The sequence below is a fragment of the Pelophylax lessonae genome, assembly GCF_965119305.1.
Source record: "Pelophylax lessonae genome assembly, chromosome: 2".
Lineage (NCBI taxonomy): Eukaryota > Metazoa > Chordata > Amphibia > Anura > Ranidae > Pelophylax > Pelophylax lessonae.
In genome coordinates this window covers 432053581-432079457 of record NC_138769.1, presented here as the reverse complement: position 1 = coordinate 432079457, position 25877 = coordinate 432053581, and positions in this window count along the sequence as shown.

The following is a 25877-nucleotide window of genomic DNA, read 5'->3' as shown; positions in this document are numbered from 1 at the left end:
CTTGTAAAGCTCCAGTGTCATTTTGCAATTATTAGTGTGAGGAAAGGGATATGCAGTGTAGTTAGGGTACTATATACCACTATAGTTAGATTCAAAAATCTAGTTTTTGTAGGGATAGCTTTAAGTGCCAGGGTGACCGTAGTGTAGTTTAGGGTGACCTGACTCTGCCATGTCAGGGTGACCGTAGTGTAGTTTAGGTGACCTGACTCTGCCATGTCAGGGTGACCGTAGTGTAGTTTAGGCTGAACTGACTCTGCCATGTCAGGGTGACCGTAGTGTAGTTTAGGGTGAACTGACTCTGCCATGTCAGGGTGACCCCACTATGCAGATTCTGGGTTAGGGGTATATATATATATATATATATATATATATATATATATATACACACACACACACACACACATATATATATATATATATATATATATATACCCCTATACAGAAGTTCAAAAAATGCCTGAAAAACGCCTGAAACAAAAACGCCCAGGTGTGAAAGGAGGGTAACACCATCCCTGCGCTACTGAAATTCTAAAAAAAATAATCTGTTTTTTTTTTTCTGGTTCTGGACATGCTACATAGCTGAAACTTCACAGGTACACTTTTTAGACCCCCCAGACACTAAATCCAAAGAAATCTCATTTTTTTTTCAATAATTTTTTCAATAATTGGCTCTCTATCAAAAACGACAATTTTTAAGAACTTTTTTTTGCCAGAACCCTAGGCACTTTTTATGGGCATTCAAAATTGTGTTTTTTGATTCCAGAAGTTCGGGTTCCACTGATTTCAATGGGGTTCTGGAATCCGAAACGAACTTTCAGGAAATTCGGGTGTTCTGGTCGAACCAAACTTTTCAAAAGTTCGATCATCCCTAGCGAACATGCGAACACCATTAACGTCTATGGGACATGAACATGAAAAATAAAAAGTCCTAAATGCAAGTTATTGGCCCAAAAAAAGAAAGTGTATGGGGACCTGGGGTATTGCCTGGGGGACATGAATCAATGCAAAAAATATTTTTTAAAACGATCGTTTTTACAGGAGCAGTGATTTTAATAATGCTTAAAGTGAAACAATAAAAATTAAAAATTCCTTTAAATATCGTGTCCCCCGATGCTCAATCGACCACCCTCCCACCCCAAAAAAAAATATAGTCACCTGATGTCACGAGCCGCCCCACAATGCATTTCTCAGGTGCAGTGAATAAATTATATGGCATCAGTAATTTATTCACTGCAGTGCAACGTGGGGCAGCTTGTGATGTCAGGTACCTATAAAAGAGCTGTCACAATCAACACAGCTCAGAGCGCGGGAAGCGTCCGTCGAAGCCGGAGATTCTTTTATTCTTTCTATTTTTCGGGTGGGCAGGCGGGCAGGCGACTTGATCCTCAGGGGACACTATTTTTTTTATTTTTTTAATAAAGGATTTTTCTAAAACTGGCTTTTATCTTTACTTTTTTGTACACTTTTTTGGTGAATGGGTAGGGGTATGATGTACCCGATATCCATTCACATAGGGGGGCCAGGATCTGGGGGTCCCCTTGTTAAAGGGGGCTTCCAGATTCTGAGAAGCCTCCCCCCTCACAGACCCCCACAACAGCAGCCCACGGTTGTCAGGAAGAGACCACTGTCCCCATCAACATGAGGGCAAGATGCTTTGAGGTGGGGGGGCCCCCTGCCTCAAAACACCCACCCCCATGTTGAGGGTATGTGGCCTAGTATGGTTCAGGAGGGGGGGGCGCTCACTCACCCCCACCCCGGCCAGCCAGGCTGTGTGCTCAGATAAGGGTCTGGTATGGATTTTAGGGGGAAACCCATGCTTTTTTGAAAAAAAATTGGCGCCGTTTTTTTCAGCAATACTGACATAAACTGATATAAACTGAAGTGCCTATGTATTTTGTATATATACAGTGCCTTGCGAAGGTATTCGGCCCCATTGAACTTTGCGACCTTTTGCCACATTTCAGGCTTCAAACATAAAGATATAAAACTGTAATTTTTTTTGAAGAATCAATAACAAGTGGGACACAATCATGAAGTGGAACAAAATTTATTGGATATTTCAAACTTTTTTAACAAATAAAAAACTGAAAAATTAGGCGTGCAAAATTATTCAGACCCTTAAGTTAATACTTTGTAGCACCACCTTTTGCTGCGATTACAGCTGTAAGTCGCTTGGGGTATGTCTCTATCAGTTTTGCACATCGAGAGACTGAAATTGTTGCCCATTCCTCCTTCCAAAACAGCTCGAGCTCAGTGAGGTTGGATGGAGAGCGTTTGTGAACAGCAGTTTTCAGTTTTTTCTACAGATTCTCGATTGGATTCAGGTCTGGACTTTGACTTGGCCATTCTAACACCTGGATATGTTTATTTGTGAACCATTCCATTGTAGATTTTGCTTTATGTTTTGGATCATTGTCTTGTTGGAAGACAAATCTCCGTCCCAGTCTCAGGTCTTTTGCAGACTCCATCAGGTTTTCTTCCAGAATGGTCTTGTATTTGGCTCCATCCATCTTCCCATCAATTTTAACCATCTTCCCTGTCCCTGCTGAAGAAAAGCAGGCCCAAACCATGATGCTGCCACCACCATGTTTGACAGTGGGGATGGTGTGTTCAGGGTGATGAGCTGTGTTGATTTTACGCCAAACATAACGTTTTGCATTGTTGCCAAAAAGTTTGATTTTGGTTTCATCTGACCAGAGCACCTTCTTCCACATGTTTGGTGTGTCTCCCAGGTGGCTTGTGGCAAACTTTAAAGGACACTTTTTATGGATATGTTTAAGAAATGGCTTTCTTCTTGCCACTCTTCCATAAAGGCCAGATTTGTGCAGTATACGACTGATTGTTGTCCTATGGACAGAGTCTCCCACCTCAGCTGTAGATCTCTGCAGTTCATCCAGAGTGATCATGGGCCTCTTGGCTGCATAATCAGTCTTCTCCTTGTATGAGCTGAAAGTTTAGAGGGACGGCCAGGTCTTTGTAGATTTGCAGTGGTCTGATACTCCTTCCATTTCAATATTATCGCTTGCACAGTGCTCCTTGGGATGTTTAAAGCTTAGTAAATCTTTTTGTATCCAAATCCAGCTTTAATCTTCTGCACAACAGTATCTTGGACCTGCCTGGCCATTCTAACACCTGGATATGTTTATTTGTGAACCATTCCATTGTAGATTTTGCTTTATGTTTTGGATCATTGTCTTGTTGGAAGACAAATCTCCATCCCAGTCTCACAACAGTATCTTGGACCTGCCTGGTGTGTTCCTTGTTCTTCATGATGCTCTCTGCACTTTAAACGGACCTCTGAGACTATCACAGTGCAGGTGCATTTATACGGAGTCTTGATTACACACAGGTGGATTCTATTTATCATCATTAGTCATTTAGGTCAACATTGGATCATTCAGAGATCCTCACTGAACTTCTGGAGAGAGTTTGCTGCACTGAAAGTAAAGGGGCTGAATAATTTTGCAAGCCCAATTTTTCAGTTTTTGATTTGTTAACAAAGTTTGAAATATCCAATAAATTTTGTTCCACTTCCTGATTGTGTCCCACTTGTTGTTGATTCTTCACAAAAAATTACAGTTTTATATCTATGTTTGAAGCCTGAAATGTGGCAAAAGGTCGCAAAGTTCAAGGGGGGAGAATACTTTCACAAGGCACTATATATATATATATATATATATATATATATATATATATATAACTTTGTGGTATACACTGCACTATCTGATCTCAACAAACTGTAAACAGTAAAAATCTTCTCCCTGCTAGCAACGTATTATTAATTATAGAATTCCACTTATAAATCACCCGCTGGCCAAGGGATTTGAACCTACGACCTCACAATTGCAGGCCTGGTATTCTACCAGCTACACCACCATCAAGTATGCTTAGGTTTAACACACTTTCTCTGCCTAAATAACTAACTCCTATCTCACCATATACACAGTCGATGAGATAAAAGTTAGGGAGAGTGCACTTTCCTTAAGCAGTCTTAACGGTGGCGTAGGTGGTAGAATGCCAAGCTTGCAATACGAGAGGGCAGTGGGTTTGAATCCCCTGACCTGCAAGTGATTTTTTGGAGTTCAGAGTCCAAGATAATGCGGGAACTCAAAGTTCCCGCAAAGAAGCCCATTTGTTCCTCATTCGACGAATGAGCAAACAGCCAATGTTTGAACTCGAAGCTCATCCCTTTATTTAAGAATGTATTGATTTCCCCAGGAGTCCGGGGAACATGATGGGTTATTACCCTTGTCAAATGTTGGTTTTGATCATATGCTCTCTGTTCCCTTACTGGATATAGTCTTTCCTTTAACTTTCTTTCTTTTATAAGATTGTAATGAAGTTCCCTATTGGCCTCTCCAGTGGTATCAGGAGCATCCTCCTGATCCCACTCCTTATCAGGCGGCAAAGGGGGGTACAAAGCTAAAACATATGGAGACACTTCCCCTGGTGAACCACTATATTTACTTACCTCATGTAATGATCCCATGCTACATCCTTTTCCTGATGAAGCCCCACAATCCCCAAAGGGCCCTTCTTTGGAGCTGATGCAGCCGCATATGGATGGCCATCACGACCAGCTACCTCCCTAACAGTGCTTGATACCTCCTCTGCAGCTAGCCTGCTTGGGTCCCTTATGAGAGTCCCTTATGCACCTCCTCCCAACTGATTTCCCATTTTGGAAATCCCCTGGATGGTTTATTTATCCCTTTCTCCCAGAATTGAGTAGGCAAACCTTGGCCAAAGCTTCCCCTTATTTAAAACATACTTCCTCTAGAAGGTGTCTCCTTCCTGCCCCCAGGACAGGACACTCAATTCTCTTGCATCTTCTTCACAACCCACTTGAAAAAGGCATGCTTCCGCCCCCAGAAGGGGAAAATGAAATGGTTGGCTATTTAGATTACCTGTTACCTGGATATTATCTGCTCACCTATTAGGTGGCTATATTCACCAGAAATCTCAATCCTCCCTTGCTGCTGCCTTTTCCCTGGGCAGTCTAATGCATTCACAGTTCTAGTGTACTGTGATTATCACACAGAATAAGGAGGTAGCCCTCTTTACTACTGAGACACCTGAACTCTAAATTCCTTAACTCAGCACAGATTTACACTTCACACCTATATGAGATATTTAAGATCACAGATAACAAACCATCTCTGCCTATCCCTCCAAATTTTTAACACCACAATTAAAACAAATAAAATGCAATAACATATAAAGACAGTGTCAATTATTACTCCCAATCTATCACATGTATTGTGGGCCACACCTCTGGGTCACATTGGTTGGATTCATGGACAGTATTCCTCAATGCTACATTATCCACACAATCTGGCTCAATGACCTCTTTAGGATCGGATATGCGGAATGATGTCAATTTTCATTTAAATACAACTATTGTCAACCGAATCCAGGGAATAGCCCCCAACATCCCCACCAAAGTTTCAAAAACAAACAAAGGTGTATGGCATTTACTTGTATTGTTCATTTAAACCCTTATTTCAGATTATACCTTTCTCTACTTACCTTCCTTTTTAATAAAACATATAAATCAAGACCTTCGCATTATATAAATGTCAAAACTCTTATATAAATTTTAGCGCATTCAAAGTCTTAGTTACGCCCTGTAAGTAAATTGCTTCTACTATCTAGGCAAGCAGCCAGCATTCCTCATGTCAGCATGGTACAGATTTCTGACCTCTGCCTGGCTCTAGGCCAGATCAGCCCAACAAGATTTTTAAGCCTGTTAGTTTGTTACATACTGTAGATTAAACAGAATAAGAAAATAAGGTTTACAGGGTGAAAGTTTACATGAAGTTTATAAGTGGCTTATGATTGATCCATCTCACTGTCTCACCGAATTACTCCAGACATTCTGGAGAGGAAGTATTCACTTTCTTTATCCTAGAGCATTTTCAAGGAAGAATTGAATTGAATTGGTAATCAGCGGTCCTTCCCTAGTCAGCCTCCTACAGCTGAACTGTCCAATGCACACCCACTGCCTCCTTTTGAGAATTTTCAGGGTGAACTTGTCACCCGCACACTGGATTCTTTAGGACCCAGTGAAGACCAAAGGATCAATGTGAAAAATGAAAGTGAAACAACAGTGCGGTAGGAGAGAGAGATCAAAGGAAACGTTTTTCAGTTAGTACTCTGCTTTTTACTTTACTTACTCTACTTCTAATTACACACACTTACAATTTCACATGCTTAGCAACTGGCTTCACTTACCACAAAACTGCACCTGCCTCCACTCTTGCTAGTATGAGACAAAAAAAAGGCACAGCAGCATGTGACATACACAGACAGATAAACAGACAATTACAAAACATATAACCACTCTCTCGTGTGGGTTCTTTATAATGTGCGTTTTAGGCACCTACCACATCACTATATCCTCCTCAACCCCCAAGCATAGGCAAACTTATTTTGTGAGATAAAATGCACTCACCTAAGGCCTCATTTTTCTGCTGTTATGAATCGCGGAGGGTACAGTGACAGGCAGCAGCCAGTTGCACATCCGAGTCACGGAACCCAAATTGAGCAGCAAATTTAAATCAAGTTCCTCAAACTTCCAGATACCTGAATTTTAACAACCTCCAGACTGAGAGAGTTCCAAATTAAAAAGTTTAATATGTAGCTATGTGAGAGCACAGCCATATAATGCCACCCTGTATGCTCTGATCTGATGGGTCTCCTTTTGTATAGGGTATCTTATCACACAACACACCTTTTTAAGGTATGGCACATTGGTTCATGACAACTTGCTTATGGTGGCATTCTCCTGATAACATCTTAGTTGAAAACATGTTTTTAATAAACTCACAAGTGTCATTTTAGCTTCACTTATTAATATAGAAAATACATTAGGATATAAACCAAACCAAAAAGGTGAAAAACTACAGCGCAGTATGAAACCTAAAAATATGTGATCAGCTGCAAACACAAAATGTGATCCCACTACACAAATAAATGATTCAGTAAATAATATGTGTTGCGCTAAATCAAACAAAGTGCATGTGAAAAATGTTAAAGATATTCAATCTCAAAATATTGCAACAAAAGTCCATGCGATTAAATACGTGACATGAATATTGAATAAGTCCTTTCGGAAATAACATATATAAAAATCCATGTGTATATAAAGTGCTGTGATCTCTAGATAAACAACTCCTCCGACACAAAGGTGACCAAAACTTCTCTGTGACTGTGAGAAAATCCACCACCAGAAGTGCAAGCCTCTCACCTTAATGTCTGACCCAGGTGCCACCCAGGGTCAGACAAAGCAGTCCCCTAACAGGGGTAATCAGTTATCAGCAACAAGGTATGAGCAAGAGGGTCTGGGATCAGCACAGCTCATCCATCCATATTACAGGGCCATAGATGAAAAAAGGGGAACAAGGCAAATAAATCTAGTGCTCTCTGTATAACTTGATCAGGCAGAAGTTTAATTGAAAATCAGGGTACTCACAAAATGCTGTAGTGTACACGTGCGATACAGCAATGTTTCCATGGAAGGGTGTGACGTCCGCAGCACGGCTCCGCCCCCCCCCCCCGTAAGCGTTACGTCTGCGCTCAAACCTATTCTTCAGCAAGGGGTTTTCATCTATGGCCCTGTGATATGGATGGATGAGCTGTGCTGATCCCGGACCCTCTTGCTCATACCTTGTTGCTGATAACTGATTACCCCTGTTAGGGGACTGCTTTGTTTGACCCTGGGTGGCACCTGGGTCAGACATTAAGGTGAGAGACTTGCACTTCTGGTGGCGAATTTTCTCACAGTCACTGAGAAGTTTTGGTCACCTTTTGGTCAATATTCATGTCACTTATTTAATCACATGGACTTTTGTTGCAATATTTTGAGATTGAATATCTTTAATATTTTTCATATGCACTTTGTTTGATTTAGCGCAACACATATTATTTACTGAATACATTAGGATATGTCTATATATCACCCTCATTTATCATATATTTGAGTATTACCACTATATAGGTTTCATCATTAATGTGTTTATAAAAGTATTATTATCATACATTATGATGTAGGAATCAGTAATGATCACATTATCCTTATACATATTCTAAAAAGAAAAAAGAATCCTAGTCAAAACATAGAGCTTTATCCAATTTTTAAAAAGGACCATTCCTTATATGTGTTCTTCTGTGGTTTTATATTGGTTTCTTTTGAAGCATCTGTAAGGAGACTTTGAAGTGAGACTCCCTAGTTTCGGGCATACATCATCAATTAGGGAGTAAGCGTGTTTGATGGTCTAATATGCCTCTGAAAATTAAAGTTCTCAGAAATGGAACTGATGGCTCTGTCCCTTTAAGTCCAGAAAATGTAGATTATATAATGGAGATAAAGTTATATAATGGAGGAGACTTCACTGTCTGTCCCCTCTATTCAGGATATAAATGCGCAGAGTTTAACTATAGGAGGTGCTGCCATTCTATAATTATCCACTAGATGTCCCCAAAAACACTGTGATCCTGTACTTCTTTTCTATCCTGGTACAGGTACATTGTTGACATCTTAAAATTTTGGACAAGAACCCCTGAAAAAATTTATAATTTTATGAAAGAGCTGGAGGTGAATCCATAGAACCTAAAATTCACTAGTGAATGGCATCATGAGAGGGTGTCCTCTTGGTTGTTGAGATCACTGACCAGCAAACTGTTAAGACCTAATTATACAGAAAATCTATAGACACTAACAGTCTCTTACATGCAGATCGCTTTCACCCAAGACTTTTGGTCACTGGCACTTCAACAGGCCAATATCTCAGAGCGTGAATAAATTGCTCAGACCCAGTTGATTTCAAGTTAGAGGCCAAGGAACTACATAATAGATGGTGCTGCTTTTAGCCCATACAAACAGGAAGTGTAACTGTCTGTGCATAACGGCCTCTGAAGCAGCTGGGATACTTAGCGAAACCAAGCTTGATTATATCCATTGGACGAATAGTTGCTAGCGGTGAGGTTGAAGGATAAGTACCATGTGATCCCATGGGGATTTGCTAATACACTAATGTTTGCCAAACATGAAAAGGACCTAAATATGATATGCATCACAGAGCATTATGTTTCTCTCAAGGAGGACTAATATGTGATTTGGGACTCTGGTACCTCAAATAAAGCTATTGAATAGTTCATGTGTATAAGACATACACCATTGGAAGGCCACACAAATACGATTGTGTTCAATCTATATATGTCCCTTCAAATGGATTCTGTTTTATACATAGGAGATACCTCTTTATATATGTGATATATTTCTTAAATTGGGAACACATATTTGCATATCAATGGGACTGCCTAATTTACACACACTTGTGTGAAGGAGGTGTGAAGGAGGTGGATATTTCATTATTCATTATTTTGGAGAGCACACATGTTATATCACCAGTATACCTCCTGTGGACCATGAGTGATAGTGAACTTTATCTCCATTATACAATCTACATTTTCTGGACTTAAAGGGACAGAGCCATCTATTCCATTTCTGAGGTCTTTGATTTTCAGAGGCATTTTAGACCATAATTGATGATGTATGCCCCAAACTAGGGAGTCTCACTTCAAAGTCTCCTTATGGATGCTTCAAAAGAAGCCAATATAAAACCACAGAAGAACACATATAAGGGATGGTCCTTTTTAAAAATTGGATAAAGTTCTATGTTGTGACCAAGATCCTTCTTCTTTTTAGAATATTTAAAGGAGAAGGCTTCAAATATTTCTGACCATTACTGGAGATGCTAGGTGGGGCCAGGAACTATTTTACATATATTTTGATCGTGCCCACGGTTATCCCACTTCTGGGGAGAGGTGTACGCCCTAGCCCAAGAATTAACCGATGGGGATATCCCAAATAATCCCGCGTTTTTCTTATTACACATCTCCACTATGCCCCTTAAGAGTTACAAGAGTTCGATTCTGTTTCATATCTTGAATGCAGCTAAGTCATGTATACCTCTGTTCTGGAAGACACACTCCTCTCCAATGATTAGTGATTGTATTCGTAAAATCGAAGACATTAATAAAATGGAAGACCTATGTCTCTCTGCACAATTTAAAAAGGAACTATATAATAAAACGTGGGATTCATGGAACCTTTTTGTGCTATCAGAACGAGGGCAGATCTTATCGTGCCCTGTGAGGTCAGCAGCCCCTATTTAATTCAAGAGGTTAGGGAACCGGACCCTCAGTATACATAGTCTAACCATATGTGTCCAATGAGGCCTCTTTTTTTTTCCTTCTTTCCCTTCCTCGCATCTCTTTCTTTGTTTCCCATCCTCTCTCTCTCTTGCTTTAGAAAATCAAGAAGGAGATGAAGTGGATACCGTAGCCTTGGTAGTAGCCAAATGTACAGATCATTATCTTTAACTGTTTGGTTGACTATGGTTTCTACCTAGGCAGCAGCTATCCTATTCTTATTTTTCGCTATTTTACCCCTAATGCTCTCCTGTTGATGTAGGTTATTAATATCAACTGAGTATTATTGACAAGTATTGTAAGTATTGTATCTATTGGACCCGCCTTGTCTGTTCTTTTGCATAAATAAAATATTTAAAAAAAAAAAGGAGAAGGCTGTAACATCATCATATGATTATCCTCAAAGTCACGTCATCTAAGTGAGGAACTGCCCCAAAATACACAAACGCCAAATGGGTGGTCACCTTTATACCACATGCTTGAAATAGTACAAGTATAGCATGCATTTTAGATATACTACACACAAATATACATACATAGGCAGGCTTTTAGGGAACAAGTGAGTCAGGACTTGTTTTTATATGTCTTGTCAGTTATGTGTTATATATGTGTTTTTTTTTTTTTTTCATATTTTAATAAAGGATGATTTATTTTTGTAAGCAATAGGGAGTAGCTGCACGTTTATAACTTTTCATTCTTTGGATTCATGGTAAATTAGGATTTATGTAAATTACAAGTACAACAGGAACCCATCCTATTTAAAATACATAGGAGGAGGTAGAGCTTGAATCCACCTGGGTTAAGTGTATATGTTGTACATGCATTTTGTGCATGTGCATTTTTTGTAACAGCACCATATATGTAACTGGCAGGATATTTTTAAAACTCACCACAATAAAACACGTGAGCTGTGCCTTGGGTGACTGCCTAAGTTGCTCAAACCTTTTTTTTTGTACTTAAGGTACTGAAACAGCCAGCTTTCTTCCACAGTTTCAATGGGGAATGCCCAGAAGATTTAATGTACTAACTGATGTTTAGAACAAACCTGGGGCATGACTATATGGTAAAAGCAGCCAGTTCCACTGCAGATGGAAAAGTCATTGAACATGAAACAAGACTTAAAAAGAATGAACTTCCTAAGGGTAATGATGAAGGTCATATACATATATACAAAAGGTACATTTTATAGTTTTTTTTAAACAAGGATTTTAAATTAAATGCTGCACATATACTATCATAAACATAAATACAATAATATGTATATGCAATTCTATGGTAGTTAAAAATACAAGTGTAAAACGTTCTCTTTATCTGAAACATGTTTAATAACAAAAAAAATGTCCCATTGTTTACTGGCTCAGCTAAGAGGTGATGGATATATTAAGAATGTAATTTTGTATAATATTTGCCAAAAGCTCATGCAGTATAGAAATCTATGGACTCATTTTATATTGTGCAGGAAGCCAATTACTCACTGTATTTAGTTAAAATTCATCATACAGCACAGTAAAGCCTGCTAAACCACTTTCATCCCTATTCTGCCCAGGCCAGTTTTCAGCTTTCAGTGCTGTCACACTTTGAATGACAATGTCATGCAACACTGTACCAATATGAAATTTTTATCTTTTTTTTTTTTTTTTCACACAAATAGAGCTTTCTTTTGGTGTTTTTAAATCATGACTAGGTCTTTTACTTTTTGCAAAATAAACAAAATAAGACCAAACATTTTGTAAGAAAAAAAACTTGTTTTTCTTCATTTCTGTTATAAAAATTAGCAAAAAACCTATCTTTCTTCATAAATTTAGACCAAACTGAATTCTGCTTATTAATTAAGGTTATTAATATCAACTGAGTATTATTGACAAGTATTGTAAGTATTGTATCTATTGGACCCGCCTTGTCTGTTCTTTTGCATAAATAAAATATTTAAAAAAAAAAAAGGAGAAGGCTGTAACATCATCATATGATTATCCTCAAAGTCACGTCATCTAAGTGAGGAACTGCCCCAAAATACACAAACGCCAAATGGGTGGTCACCTTTATACCACATGCTTGAAATAGTACAAGTATAGCATGCATTTTAGATATACTACACACAAATATACATACATAGGCAGGCTTTTAGGGAACAAGTGAGTCAGGACTTGTTTTTATATGTCTTGTCAGTTATGTGTTATATATGTGTTTTTTTTTTTTTTCATATTTTAATAAAGGATGATTTATTTTTGTAAGCAATAGGGAGTAGCTGCACGTTTATAACTTTTCATTCTTTGGATTCATGGTAAATTAGGATTTATGTAAATTACAAGTACAACAGGAACCCATCCTATTTAAAATACATAGGAGGAGGTAGAGCTTGAATCCACCTGGGTTAAGTGTATATGTTGTACATGCATTTTGTGCATGTGCATTTTTTGTAACAGCACCATATATGTAACTGGCAGGATATTTTTAAAACTCACCACAATAAAACACGTGAGCTGTGCCTTGGGTGACTGCCTAAGTTGCTCAAACCTTTTTTTTTGTACTTAAGGTACTGAAACAGCCAGCTTTCTTCCACAGTTTCAATGGGGAATGCCCAGAAGATTTGTTTAATAACAAAAAAATGTCCCATTGTTTACTGGCTCAGCTAAGAGGTGATGGATATATTAAGAATGTAATTTTGTATAATATTTGCCAAAAGCTCATGCAGTATAGAAATCTATGGACTCATTTTATATTGTGCAGGAAGCCAATTACTCACTGTATTTAGTTAAAATTCATCATACAGCACAGTAAAGCCTGCTAAACCACTTTCATCCCTATTCTGCCCAGGCCAGTTTTCAGCTTTCAGTGCTGTCACACTTTGAATGACAATGTCATGCAACACTGTACCAATATAAATTTTTATCTTTTTTTTTTTTTTCACACAAATAGAGCTTTCTTTTGGTGTTTTTAAATCATGACTAGGTCTTTTACTTTTTGCAAAATAAACAAAATAAGACCAAACATTTTGTAAGAAAAAAAAACTTGTTTTTCTTCATTTCTGTTATAAAAATTAGCAAAAAACCTATCTTTCTTCATAAATTTAGACCAAACTGAATTCTGCTACATTTATTTGGTGGAAATAACCAGAATCAGTGTTTCCTATTTATTCTATACGGCAATTATAGAGTCCATAAACCAGAGACATGGTAAGTTTTTTGAAGTTGTAATTTTTTGTCACCATACTTTGGAAAATAAAGAAATGAAAAAGAAAAAGGCTTTATTCACATTTTCTTTTTTTTTTTTTTTTACATACTGTCACCAGTGCAGTACAACCTCATCATTTAACTGGTTTGCTGGTGATCAGGGACATTGACTGGTGACAGCATGTAAAAATAAATAAATCATGACATGTTTTTTTTTATTTTATTTTTTTTATTTTGTATTACATTTTATGTAACTAGTCAGTGAGTTTAAAGTGCATCCAATCGCAGAGGACACCAGTTTTGGGGAAACGCATCGGGCGGAGCTAGTATGTGATGTTATTCCACACGAGCCTGACAGATGGTCCCTGCGCTCCTGCTTTACACTATTGCGAGTTTGATTCTGAATACATGTAAGCTTAAAATCTTTTTATTAAAGGTGATTTCTTTTAACTATATCACACTATGCGGCTTCCTACGTTTATGGTTATTTTGCCTGGCTAACCATTGTGGGGATGTGGAGTGTATATTAGACCTATATTTCAGCAGTGGGGACACTGCAGCCATTTCCTATTGACCGGATCATTTGGCTAAAGGAGACACCTGATGACGAGAGCATCATATATCTGGGAGACATATCCCATGCTGTTTTGATCTCTTTCATTCAAGATCTCCACGATTTGCTAAGAGGCTATTATTTACCCAGTTTGGAAGAGCATTTTAAGTACACTGGAGCACCTTATAATAATCTGGAAGAAAACTCATTGATCATGGACTTTTTATGTATATTTATGAACATAGTATTGTGCATATGAATTCAGGAGACACATTTTGTATTTATTTTGTTTAATTTGTAATTGCATATTTTGCACACTATTCATATTTGAATACTTTGCACATGTTTGGGCATTCACTTAAAGGATAGCATGCTATTTTCTTACAGTAACTTTTTGATCCAGTATTCAGGATTAAGTTGCAGTAATCTTGTGTTAATAACATCGAGTGTGCGGTCTATTTTGTATTTATTTATTGCTAGTGATTTGAAAGTTTATTATGACTTCTATGTTCTATTGTACAGAAATATACTGTATGTGAAATTAAATTTAATTAATTGGATATTTCATGGTTATTTGGTCATTAAAAGAGCTGACAGTGGTGGTAGGTGTTTCCCATATTATTACAGGTCATGAGCAACTTGCTTCCTCATGGAATTATCACTGGTCATGAGGAATTAATAATGAATAGGAAGAAGGCGTTTCATCAAAATGTATAGTATAGCTGTTAGTGTTAATACTTTGATAAGAAACTACATTTTATTAACCTCTTATGGACAGCCCCACACAGATATTCTGTGGCAGGGCAGCCCTGCTGCATGTATATAAAAATATATGTTCATTATATCTAAAATCATAAAATCTAATTTTACATTTGAATGTCTCTAATAGCAAAACCTGGTCAGCACCCCACAGCAGATGCACCCTTTCTTCTTAAAAGGGAACCTGTCTAGAAATGTGAAAGAATATACACAAGTGATTCCTCCAACACTGATCAATCTGCATATGGATAAACCACAAAATGAGATACAGATTATTAAATATCATATTGTATATCATAAAATAAAACTGCAGCTTGGCCAGGCTTGAATACTATGGGGTCTATTCATACAAAATTGCTGTGTGAATGCCCTAAGAATTTGCACAGCCAATTCCTATGATCGCCAGCTCCATCTAGTGTCCAAAATGCTGAATTTTCTTCAAATACCCTAGGTATTTGAAGGTAATACTGTGTTAGGTCAGATGATAATCAAAGGAAATAATCAATACAGTGATTATTATAAATAGTTCCCCTAAATGTCTTTGAGAAAACATGTCTTTAAGAAGCACAGTCTACGGTGGACACAAATAACTTCTGATTGAAAAGCAGTATCTTTAAATCAACAGCCACCAGGCTATAAATGAGAGTCAAGCACAAACCATTCACACAGTTAGTACAATGTCAGTTAGTACAATGTCTCAGGATCTCATAGTCCATAATATAAAACAAACAAATTTGAAATCATGAAAATATTATTAAATATAGTTTACAAGGTCTCATTAGAGATGGGCAAGTCTGCTTGGGTTCGATTAAGGGGCAAGTTGAAAAGACATGCCCAAAAATCTACAGATTGTGAACTTTAATGTAATCCTGTTGAAGTCAATGGGAGGTAAATCTTAAAAAGCAATCTTCAAACAGAGGGCATGGGGAGTTAGGTACTGCCAGGGGGCATATGTACCAATTCAAAAATATTTTCGGTGGGTAGCAGGATCACCTCGTAAAACAAACCATTCAGTTTAAAATAGAAATGAAAGGGAAAACATTGTTGTATAGCTATTAAGAAAAAAACATTACAAATATTTTTTTCTCTTTTTTATAAGTGATCACATTTCCTCTGTTCTCAGCTGCATAAGAGCCAGGAGACAGGAAGCAGTAGTACATTGAGCTTCCCCCTGAATGGCTGTGCAGTGGATGCATGTCAGGACAAGTCTGATCATTGGAGGAGAATACACTAAGTTCCCAGCATAGCTAGATAACTGACCATGGTGTGTTCTCCTGCTTAGTGTGGTCAGTTTGTATTAGGAAAGCAGAGGGACTGCCAGGAACACCAGGGATTTCACACAAATGAAGCAATACAGAGAGAACAGGATATTTTCTTATACAAGTACATGGTACAGCAGGCACATATCGGGAATATGAAGTGTTTGGGTAACAATCGCTTTAAGCATTGTTTTTTTGTTTTTGTTTTTTTTGTAGAAAACAACATAAAAAAATACAATTGCTGCTGGCCATGGAATGGTATGGCCACTTGAACTTGCTTTGTTCAGGACTCACCATTCCAGCAACTGCAAACTTGCCCATCGCTCCATGATCAGCAGGGGATCAGCCATCTCCTGCCAGAACAATCCTGTACAACCTAAACAGCTCACAGATTTCTTCTTGGGATTTTACATGGAGGAAGCCTAAGAAAGTGCAGGAGACTGCACACGTCACTGAAAACTGCTACATGTCCAACAGCTCCCTCCCCAAAAACTCAACATAAAGGGAAGGACCCCTCTAAATTCCCAGCCTCCTCACTCTCAGCATCTCTCTTCTCAAAGGCCTGGTAAGTAAGACACCCTAGCAACATTATTTAACAAAGACCACCTTTTGCTTCTGAATGTACACTTAGGCCCCTTTCACACTTGTGCGACCTGTCCTGCGATTTGGTGCTGCAAAGTTGCATGACAAGTCGTAATCCATGATTTCCAATGAATACCGTTCATATCTGTGCGACTTCAAGTTGCAATGACTTCAAAGTAGTCCCTGCACTACTTTGGTCTGACTTTGATGCGTTTTGAGGTCCATAGACATAGGCATCGCTTCAAGCCCAGTCAAAATCGCAAAAAAAACAAATTGCGGTAAAATCGCGGCAGAATTGCGCGACATTTAGGTTGAATACGTGTGAAAAGGGCCTAAATGAGATGCTGATCTCTTAAAAAAGATTTGCAGACAGACCTGCACAGAATTTCCAAACTGCCAACTAAGGTAGAAAAGTTGAGGAAAAGAATGACCTTATCAAATGCAAACAAGAGGAATATGTGGCTGCTCACATTGATTAGGTAGATGGCTAGCATGAGCATAACACTGATATTCAATAGATCAAAAACAAACTGACGGACCTGGAGAAGTTTATCAGACAAAACAATTTGAAATGCAGAGGGATCTCAGAATCAATTACACAGTGGGGGTTTATTCCATGTCTCCAACAGATTATCATAGACAAGGCCCATAGAATCATCAAATCTAAATTTCTCCCTGATTCTGTACCTAAAGACATGTTAATCAGAATCCACGTTTTTCATATAAAAGACAGAGCTATTACAGCAGCATGCATATTTGGGAAACTTCCAGATCATCTCTTTCTAAGCTGACATATCACCATGTATGGAACACAGTACGTGGCAATTTGCTAAGGTTAACACAGCCCAACATGAGCAAAAGAACTCCAATGTGGTCATCCCCCTAAATTACTAACCAATCACCAGGGTAGGAGACACCCTTATCACCCTCTCCATACTTCTCAAAACAGGACACTTATATGATGGATGGAGGCACTTACATAACTCAAAGAAGGATTGCATCTTTTTCTCCCACACTCAGCATGTGGCTGGGAGCTACGGTCATGTGACAGCCACCATTAAGGCAGGTCTCTTAGAAGCGAGCTGCAATGACACTGTTAACTGCTTGCTCTCTGCACTGACTCCGTAACACTGATGACAATTATTATTATTATTATTATTATACAGGATTTATATAGCGCCAACAGTTTGCGCAGCGCTTTACAATTAGACACACTTTTTGCATAGAGGACACCTCTTCTCAGGTGTGCATCATTTTGAGACCGGTACCACTGAGCCTGTACTGGGCTCCATCAATCCAGCAGTTCATGTCACCTCTCTCCCAGTGACACATCCCATGGTTGCTATGGGATGCAGGAAATGCTCTCTATATCTCTCCAACCTCCGCACGTGCTCTCTCTGCATCTCTCCTCTTCCCATAACTTCAGACTAGGTACCTAGGCACTCTGTGCGTGGGCCTCGTTCCATTTTGAACAACTTTAAACACACTATTCAGTTGATTAGTGATTAATAACAATGATGCTTATTATATTACTGTAGCACTGCCCCCTCAAGGGTTGCTGGTTTTACACACTTTTGGATTCCCCTGGGTTACCCGTAGCAACTGCAAGCAGAAATCTAAGCACTTTTTGTTCTTGGCTCAGTCAATGATCAGTCTGGGGGGTTGATGTTTTTGTTGTTTTTATTTTATATTGGGATGGGAGAAGGGATGAGTGGGATACTTCAACACTTGAACTATTTACAATTCTGAGGACTTCTAACTTGTGGATGCAGCAAGGCCGCTACTTCATCCTGCCACTGGATGAATCTGAGATAAATGTTCCTTATAGTATTTCTCTTCAGGGCACTCACCTAGTACCCCCTTTCCTCCAGAGTGGTCCCCTTCCTGGGCAGACCCTTAGACAAGATCCTCTGTATTCAAGATACTGCTTTTCAGATTCTCGCAGTGCCTCAACTTCTCCAGTCAGCTCTCCTGGACCTCTGGGCTCAGCTCCACACCTCTGGCTCATCAGGCCGACCGCCTGTGGCCACACACCAACTGCTTCAGAAGAGGAGGCAGCCGCCACTCTCCTTCTGGGATTCTGCCTCCTGCCAAAGACCTCATATACCTGTGCCCCTGGCTTTATATACAACACCCCACAATGCACCAAGACAGCAGTCTGTGCCAATCACTGGGGCTGTATCAAAGCCTGTGTCCTCATTAGCCAGGTTTCCTCCACTGCCCAACGTGCCTCCCCATTGGGCACAGTGGGGACACTCCCTCAGACCATATGAATCACACACTAAGCACACTGAGCAGACCTAACTCACAGATCCTGCTCTCTGTTGAGCAGAGTGCAATATAAAATTTACCTGCTGCTCCTCTGATAGGCAGTAGGGATGATGGAACTTTTGAAAAGTTCAGTTTGATCAGAACACCTGAATTTCCTGAAAGTTCATTTCGGATTCTAGAACCCCATTGAAATCAATGGGACCTGAACTTCTGGAATTAAAAAACACAATTTTGAAGCCCTAAAACCCAATAAATGCCCCTAAAAGGTGCCTAGGGTTCTGGGTCATGCCCCAGGGACTATTAATCACACAAAAAAAAGTTCTTAAAAATTGTTTTTGATAGAGAGCCAATTATTGAAAAAATTATTGAAAAAAAAATGAGACTTCTTTGGATTTAGTGTCTGGGGGGTCTAAAAAGTGCACCCGTGAAGTTTCAGCTCTGTAGCATGTCCAGAACCAGAAAAAAAAAAGTTTGTTTGTATTAGAATTATTATAGAACAGGGATATGGCTCTGCTATTTTCACACCTTGCCGGTTTTGTAGCAAGCGTTTTTTTGGGCATTTTTTGGGGGTCTTTGGAGGCAGGCATAACATCAGAACTTCTGTGTAGGGGTATATATATATATATATATATATATATATATATATATATATATATATACACACACACATGTATGTATATATACACATACACATATATATATTTTTTTATAATTGCAGTTGCCTGGCCTGCCAGTGACTGTCAGGTCCACAGAGTGTACTGTGCCCACTGCAGTGCCCACCACTGATATATACGGTGGCACAGCAGCTTGCAAATTAAAAATATATATTTTTTTTATAATTGCAGTTGCCTGGCCTGCCAGTGACTGTCAGGTCCACAGAGTGTACTGTACCCACTGCCCAACACTCCTATAGGGTGGCACAGCACCTTGCACTCATAGTACCACAAAGCTAAAAATAAATGACAGGCAGAGGCAGGCCACCCCGCAGGGGCCGTCATGGTCATGGTGCTGTGATTTCCTTTGGCCCTAGAATAATGCCCAGTGTTCAGGAGCCACGTACCCTGAACTCAAAAAATTCTGAGGACATAGTTGACTGGCTTACACAGGACACCCAATCTTCTACAGCTTCCGCTCGGAACCTTAATGCACCATCCTCCTCCAGCTCAGCTTCGGGCACCTCTCAATTTACCACTCGCCCGCCCGCCGGCACCACCACCAACACTAGCACCACAGCCGCTTCACTTGATCTGTCAGAGGAGTTATTTACACATCTGTTGGAAGAAATAAGTGATGCGCAACCATTAGTGCCAGAGGATGTAGATAACGGGGATATGTCTCAGTCAGGCAGCATTATACACATGAACGTACATTGTGATGATGATGATGATGATGTTGTACCTGCTGCCTTTGCTGAGTTGTCAAGTGAAGCGGCTGATGATGACGATGTGTCTGTGGATGTCACCTGGGTGCCTGCTCAAAGAGCAGAAGAAGAGGGGGAAAGTTCAGATGGGGAGACAGAGAGGAGGAGGAGATGAGTTGGAAGCAGGGGGAGGTCATCGCAAGGAGCTAGTGACACAGTCAGACAGCATGTATCGGCACCCGGGGTCAGCCAGACAGCACGCCAATCAACGCAAGCTGTTGCCACCACCAGAATGCCGTCATTGCAAAGCTCAGCAGTGTGGCATTTTTTTTGTGTGTCTGCCTCTGATAGCAGCGATGCCATTTGTAACCTGTGCCAAAAGAAACTGAGTCGTGGGAAGTCCAACACCCACCTAGGTACAAGTGCTTTGCGAAGGCACATGATCTCACATCACAAACGCCTATGAGATCAACACATGAGAAAAAAGCAGCACACAAACTCAAAGCCACCATCCTCCTCCTGGTCCAGCATCTTCAGCCACGTCAACCACTGCTGTCCTCCTTGCCCCCTATCAACAACCCGCCCCTCCGCCTCTCACCTTCAGCAGTTCCTGCTCATCTGCCCACAGTCAGGTGTCTGTCAAGGAAATGTTTGAGCGTAAGAAGCCAATCTCACAGATTCACCCCCTTGCCCGGCGTCTGACAGCTGGCTTGTCGGAACTCTTAGCCCGCCAGCTTTTACCATACAAGCTGGTGGAGTCTGAGGCCTTCAAAAAATTTTTCGCTATTGGGACACCGCAGTGGAAGGTACCGAAATTTTTTTTCACAAAAGGCAATCCCCAACCTGTACTCTATTGTGGAAAAGGAAGTCATGTCATGTCTGGTGCACAGTGTTGGGGCAAGGGTCCATCTGACCACTGATAGCTGGTCTGCAAAGCACGGTCAGGGCAGGTATATCACTTACACTGCGCATTGGGTAAACCTGCTGGCGGCTCTTTGCTACCTCCTCGGCTGAGTCCTCTTCTGCTGTTGCGTCTTGCTCCACACCAACTGCACCCCCCCAGCTCCCCAGGAGCTATTCCACATGCCGGATACGACAGTGTCACGCTGTCTTGGGGTTGACTTGCCTGAAAGCAGAGAGTCACACCGGACCAGCACTACTGTCCGCCCTGAACGCACAGGTGGATCAGTGGCTGACCCTGCACCAACTGGAGATCGGCAAAGTGGTGTGTGACAACGGAAGCAATTTGTTGGCAGCATTGAATTTGGGCAAGTTGACACATGTGCCGTGCATGGCACATGTGTTGAATCTGATTGTACAACGCTTTGTGCAGAAGTACCCAGGCTTACAGGACGTCCTCAAGCAGGCCAGGAAGGTGTGTGGCCATTTCAGGCGTTCCTACACGGCCATGGCGCACTTTTCAGATATTCAGCGGCGAAACAACATGCCAATGAGGCGCTTGATTTGCGACAGCCCGACACATTGGAATTCAACACTCCTAATGTTCGACCGCCTGCTCCAACAAGAAAAAGCCGTCAACGAGTATTTGTATGACCGGGGTGCTAGTACAGCCTCTGCGGAGCTGGGTATTTTTTTGCCACGTTACTGGACGCTCATGCGCAATGCCTGTAGGCTCATGCGTCCTTTTGAGGAGGTGACAAATCTAGTCAGTCGCACCGAAGGCACCATCAGCGACATCATCCCATATGTTTTCTTCCTGGAGCGTGCCCTGCGAAGAGTGCTGGATCAGGCTGTAGATGAGCGTGAAGAGGAAGAGTTGTGGTCACCATCACCACCAGAAACAGCCTTACCTTCGTTTGCTGGACCTGCGGCAATGCTGGAAGAGGAGTCTGAGGAAGAGGAGTCAGAGGAGGAATGTGGCTTTGAGGAGGAGGAACACCAACCACAGCAGGCATCCCAGGGTGCTCGTTGTCACCTATCTGGTACCCGTGGTGTTGTATGTGGCTGGGGGGAAGAACACACCTTCAATGACATCAGTGAGGACGAGGAATTGGACATGAGTAGCTCGGCATCCAACCTTGTGAAAATGGGGTCTTTCATGCTGTCATGCCTGTTGAGGGACCCTCGTAAAAAAAGGCTGAAGGAGAACGACCTGTACTGGGTGGCCACGCTACTAGACCCCCGGTATAAGCAGAAAGTGTCTGATATGTTACCGAATTACCGGCAGTCGCAAAGGATGCAGCAGTTACAAAACAAGTTAAAAAGTATGCTTTACACAGCGTATAAGGGTGATGTCACAGCACAACGGGAATCTAACAGGGGAAGAGGTGAAAGTAATCCTCCTCCTACCACAACCATGCTGGCAAGGACAGGACGCTTTACAGACGTCTTGTTGATGGAGGACATGCAGAGCTTTTTTAGTCCTACGCATCGCCACAGCCCTTCGGGGTCCACCCTCAGAGAACGACTCGACCGACAGGTAGCAGACTACCTTGCCTTAACTGCAAATATCGACATTCTGAGGAGTGATGAACCCCTTGACTACTGGGTGTGCAGGCTTGACCTGTGGCCTGAGCTATCCCAATTTGCCATAGAACTTCTGGCCTGCCCCGCTTCAAGTGTTCTGTCAGAAAGGACCTTCAGCGCAGCAGGAGGTATTGTCACTGAGAAGAGAAGTCGCCTAGGTCAAAAAAGTCTAGATTACCTCACCTTTATTAAGATGAATGAGGCATGGATCCCGAAGGGACTGACAGTGGGGGATGCATTTGACTAAAAAAGGCCTCATGAGATGCCTTGGACTAAAAATGGTCCACACGCTGCTGTATTTAATCTCTGCATGCCGGATGACTTACGTGACTTCTCCGCCACCAACTACGGTTCAAGCCGCAATGTTTTAGTGCACTTTCTGCCTTGAAAACCTCAATTTTTCTGGCCGCTGCTACAGCAGCAGCTGCAACGATACCTGCTTTTTCAGGCATGTGTACATGCCTAATTTTTCTGGCCTCTGGTGCTACACTGTGGCTGCAAAATAACAAAAAACAAAAAAAAGGCACATACATGTGTCAATTCCCCTTCGTGATCGTTACCTTGTTGTGGTGAAGGGGCTTGCGTATCACAATGAAGCGATCACCTCTAGGAGTGTGTTGGCACACCCCAGATGATAAGGTCGTTGCTTCATTGTGAACAGACCAAAAGCGATCAGCGGGATAATTTTTCATAGAAAAAACATACATTTTCTTTAATTTAAAAAAAAAGAGGACAGCCTCTGCAGAGCTGGGTATTTTTTGGCCGCGTTACTGAATGCTCATGCACAATGGCTGTAGGCTCATGCGTCCTTTTGCGTAGGTGACAAACCAGGTCAGTCGAACCCAAGGCAACATCATCGACCTCATCCCATATGCGTTTTTTCTGGAGCATGCCCTGCGAAGAGTACTGGATCAGGCCGTAGATGAGCTTGAAGAGGAAGAGTTGTGGTCCCCATCACCACCAGAAGCAGCCTTGTCGTTGTCGATTGCTGGACCTGTGGCAACGCAGAGAGAGGAGTCTGAAGAAGAGAAGTCAGAGGAGGAAGGTGGCTTTGAGGAGGTGGAAGACCAACCACAGCAGGCGTCCCAGGGGGCTTGTTGTCACCTTTTGGAGACCCTTGGTGTTGTACGTGGCTGGGTGGAGGAAGAGACCTTCAATGACGTCAGTGAGGACAAGGAACGGGACATGGCTAGCTTGGTATCCTACCTTGTGCAAATGGGGAGTTTGCGGTTGTGCAAATGGACTGACTGACTGTTAAATGGGTGTCAGGTCACCTGTGGCCAGGTGACAACTGCACCCTGTTGGAGGCAGGGGCACAGCGCAAGGTAGTGAACCTGATAGCAGACTGCTGTGGATGGACCGGAAAAATGAGCCCAAGATTCCCCAGGGCGCAGAGTCTAAGACCCAGCAGGTGTTCACCAGAGCCTCTAGTGGTGAGGATGGACTTGGCTGCAGCTGGGCCCAGGTCGTGGCCCCTGGGGTCCCCCAGGTCACGCTCCGTAGGGAGAGAAGGGAAGCAGCCACTCAGGACACACGGAATGGTGATGGGTAAGCCGAGGTCGGGGTAACAGGCAAACAAGGGTAACCACGGGACAGGCCAAAGGTCAGGGTAACAGCCAAACAGGAATAGTCAGAGACAAGCCAAAGTCGGTACACAGAACAGATCAAGCACACAGGAAACAGGAAACTAGCAACAGGGAACAGCAAAGCTGACCTGCAGTGCACTGGTTAATATAGACTTCCTGGAATGGCCTGGGGTGGAGCCAAACAGGGAAGAGAGATGATAAAAGCAGCCAGAAGGAAGAGTCTGGTCCTTAATGCAGACATGAGGATGAGGAACAGGTAAACTACCAGACATTATTATTGCATGTCCATGACAATGGGGAGTTTTGTCTGTCAGAGTTTGGTCTGTCACTGTGAAGCGAGCGTAACCCTTACACTACCTGATCGATACAACATCATACCTGATCGTATACACACACACTGGATGTTTTAAAGCACGTTATTCCAAACAATTTAGGAATGTTAGGTGATTTATGCCCTAAATGGATTAAAACCCGACTCTGCGTCAACTATGTAATTTTCCATGGGAGTTTTGCCATGGATCCCCCTCTGGCATGCCACAGTCCAGGTGTTAGTCCCCTTGAAACAACTTTTCCATCACTATTGTGGCCAGAAAGAGTCCCTGTGGGTTTTAAAATTCGCCTGCCTATTGAAGTCTATGGCGGTTCGCGAACATTTGCCGAGGTTTGTGTTCGCCGTTCGCTAACGGCAAATTTTAGGTTTGCGACATCACTACTCATACTTAGAAGACATCCACCCTCAGCTGGTTCATCTTGATCAGGTGAGGTTTGTGAAAGACCAACAAATTTATGGAATGAGATGCATATGGAACATAATACAATGGTGTGAATTTGGTTCTCTCTTACCACACAGTGCAAGTCAAAATATGTAAAGGCATTTCATTTTTCTACTGTATGCTCATTCATCCTCTACAAATGGGAAACAAAACAATTTCTATGCAAATCTGGGATGAGGACCCAGCACAAACATTTCAATCTTCTCAATTCCATGTAGTGGAAAGACTGGTGGAAAAGGTAGTGTTTCCTCATTTGGTTGACCTACACTAAGATCCTTCTATTTTGGAAAAAAATGTTTTTGCCTTTATCTCTTCTGTCACACAACTTGATATCAAAATGGACCTTGCCTTGGCCCTACTTCTTTTAAACACAGAACAAAGGCTATATGAATCTCTAGCATTCCTCCAACACTAATAGTTGCTAGAAAAATGATAGCTATGGCCTGGAGACAAAAATGTTCTCCAAATGCAGAAACACAATTCAAACATATGGTTCACCATGAGAAAAACAAGTGGGATACCTTTTGCAAACATTAGAGTGATATAATGCTACATTACAGTAGCATAGCTTGCATCTATTGAGTATACATATTAAACTTCTCCCAAAGTGTGTTTTTACTAACTATTTAGTGCACTGCTTAATGCTATATACTAAAATCCCCTTACATATCTGTTTTTGGTATGATTATTTAATGGGTATTTTATCCAAAGGGGCTTTATAACAGCATTATTCTGATGGAGTTGACCTATTCTATTTCATATTTTCATATTCCTGATGAGTTGTTTTCTTACCATTTGTCTCTCCCCCCCCTCCCCTATATTGTTGAATTCTCAACCCTACATTGTACTCTTTGTGCCTGCTGAT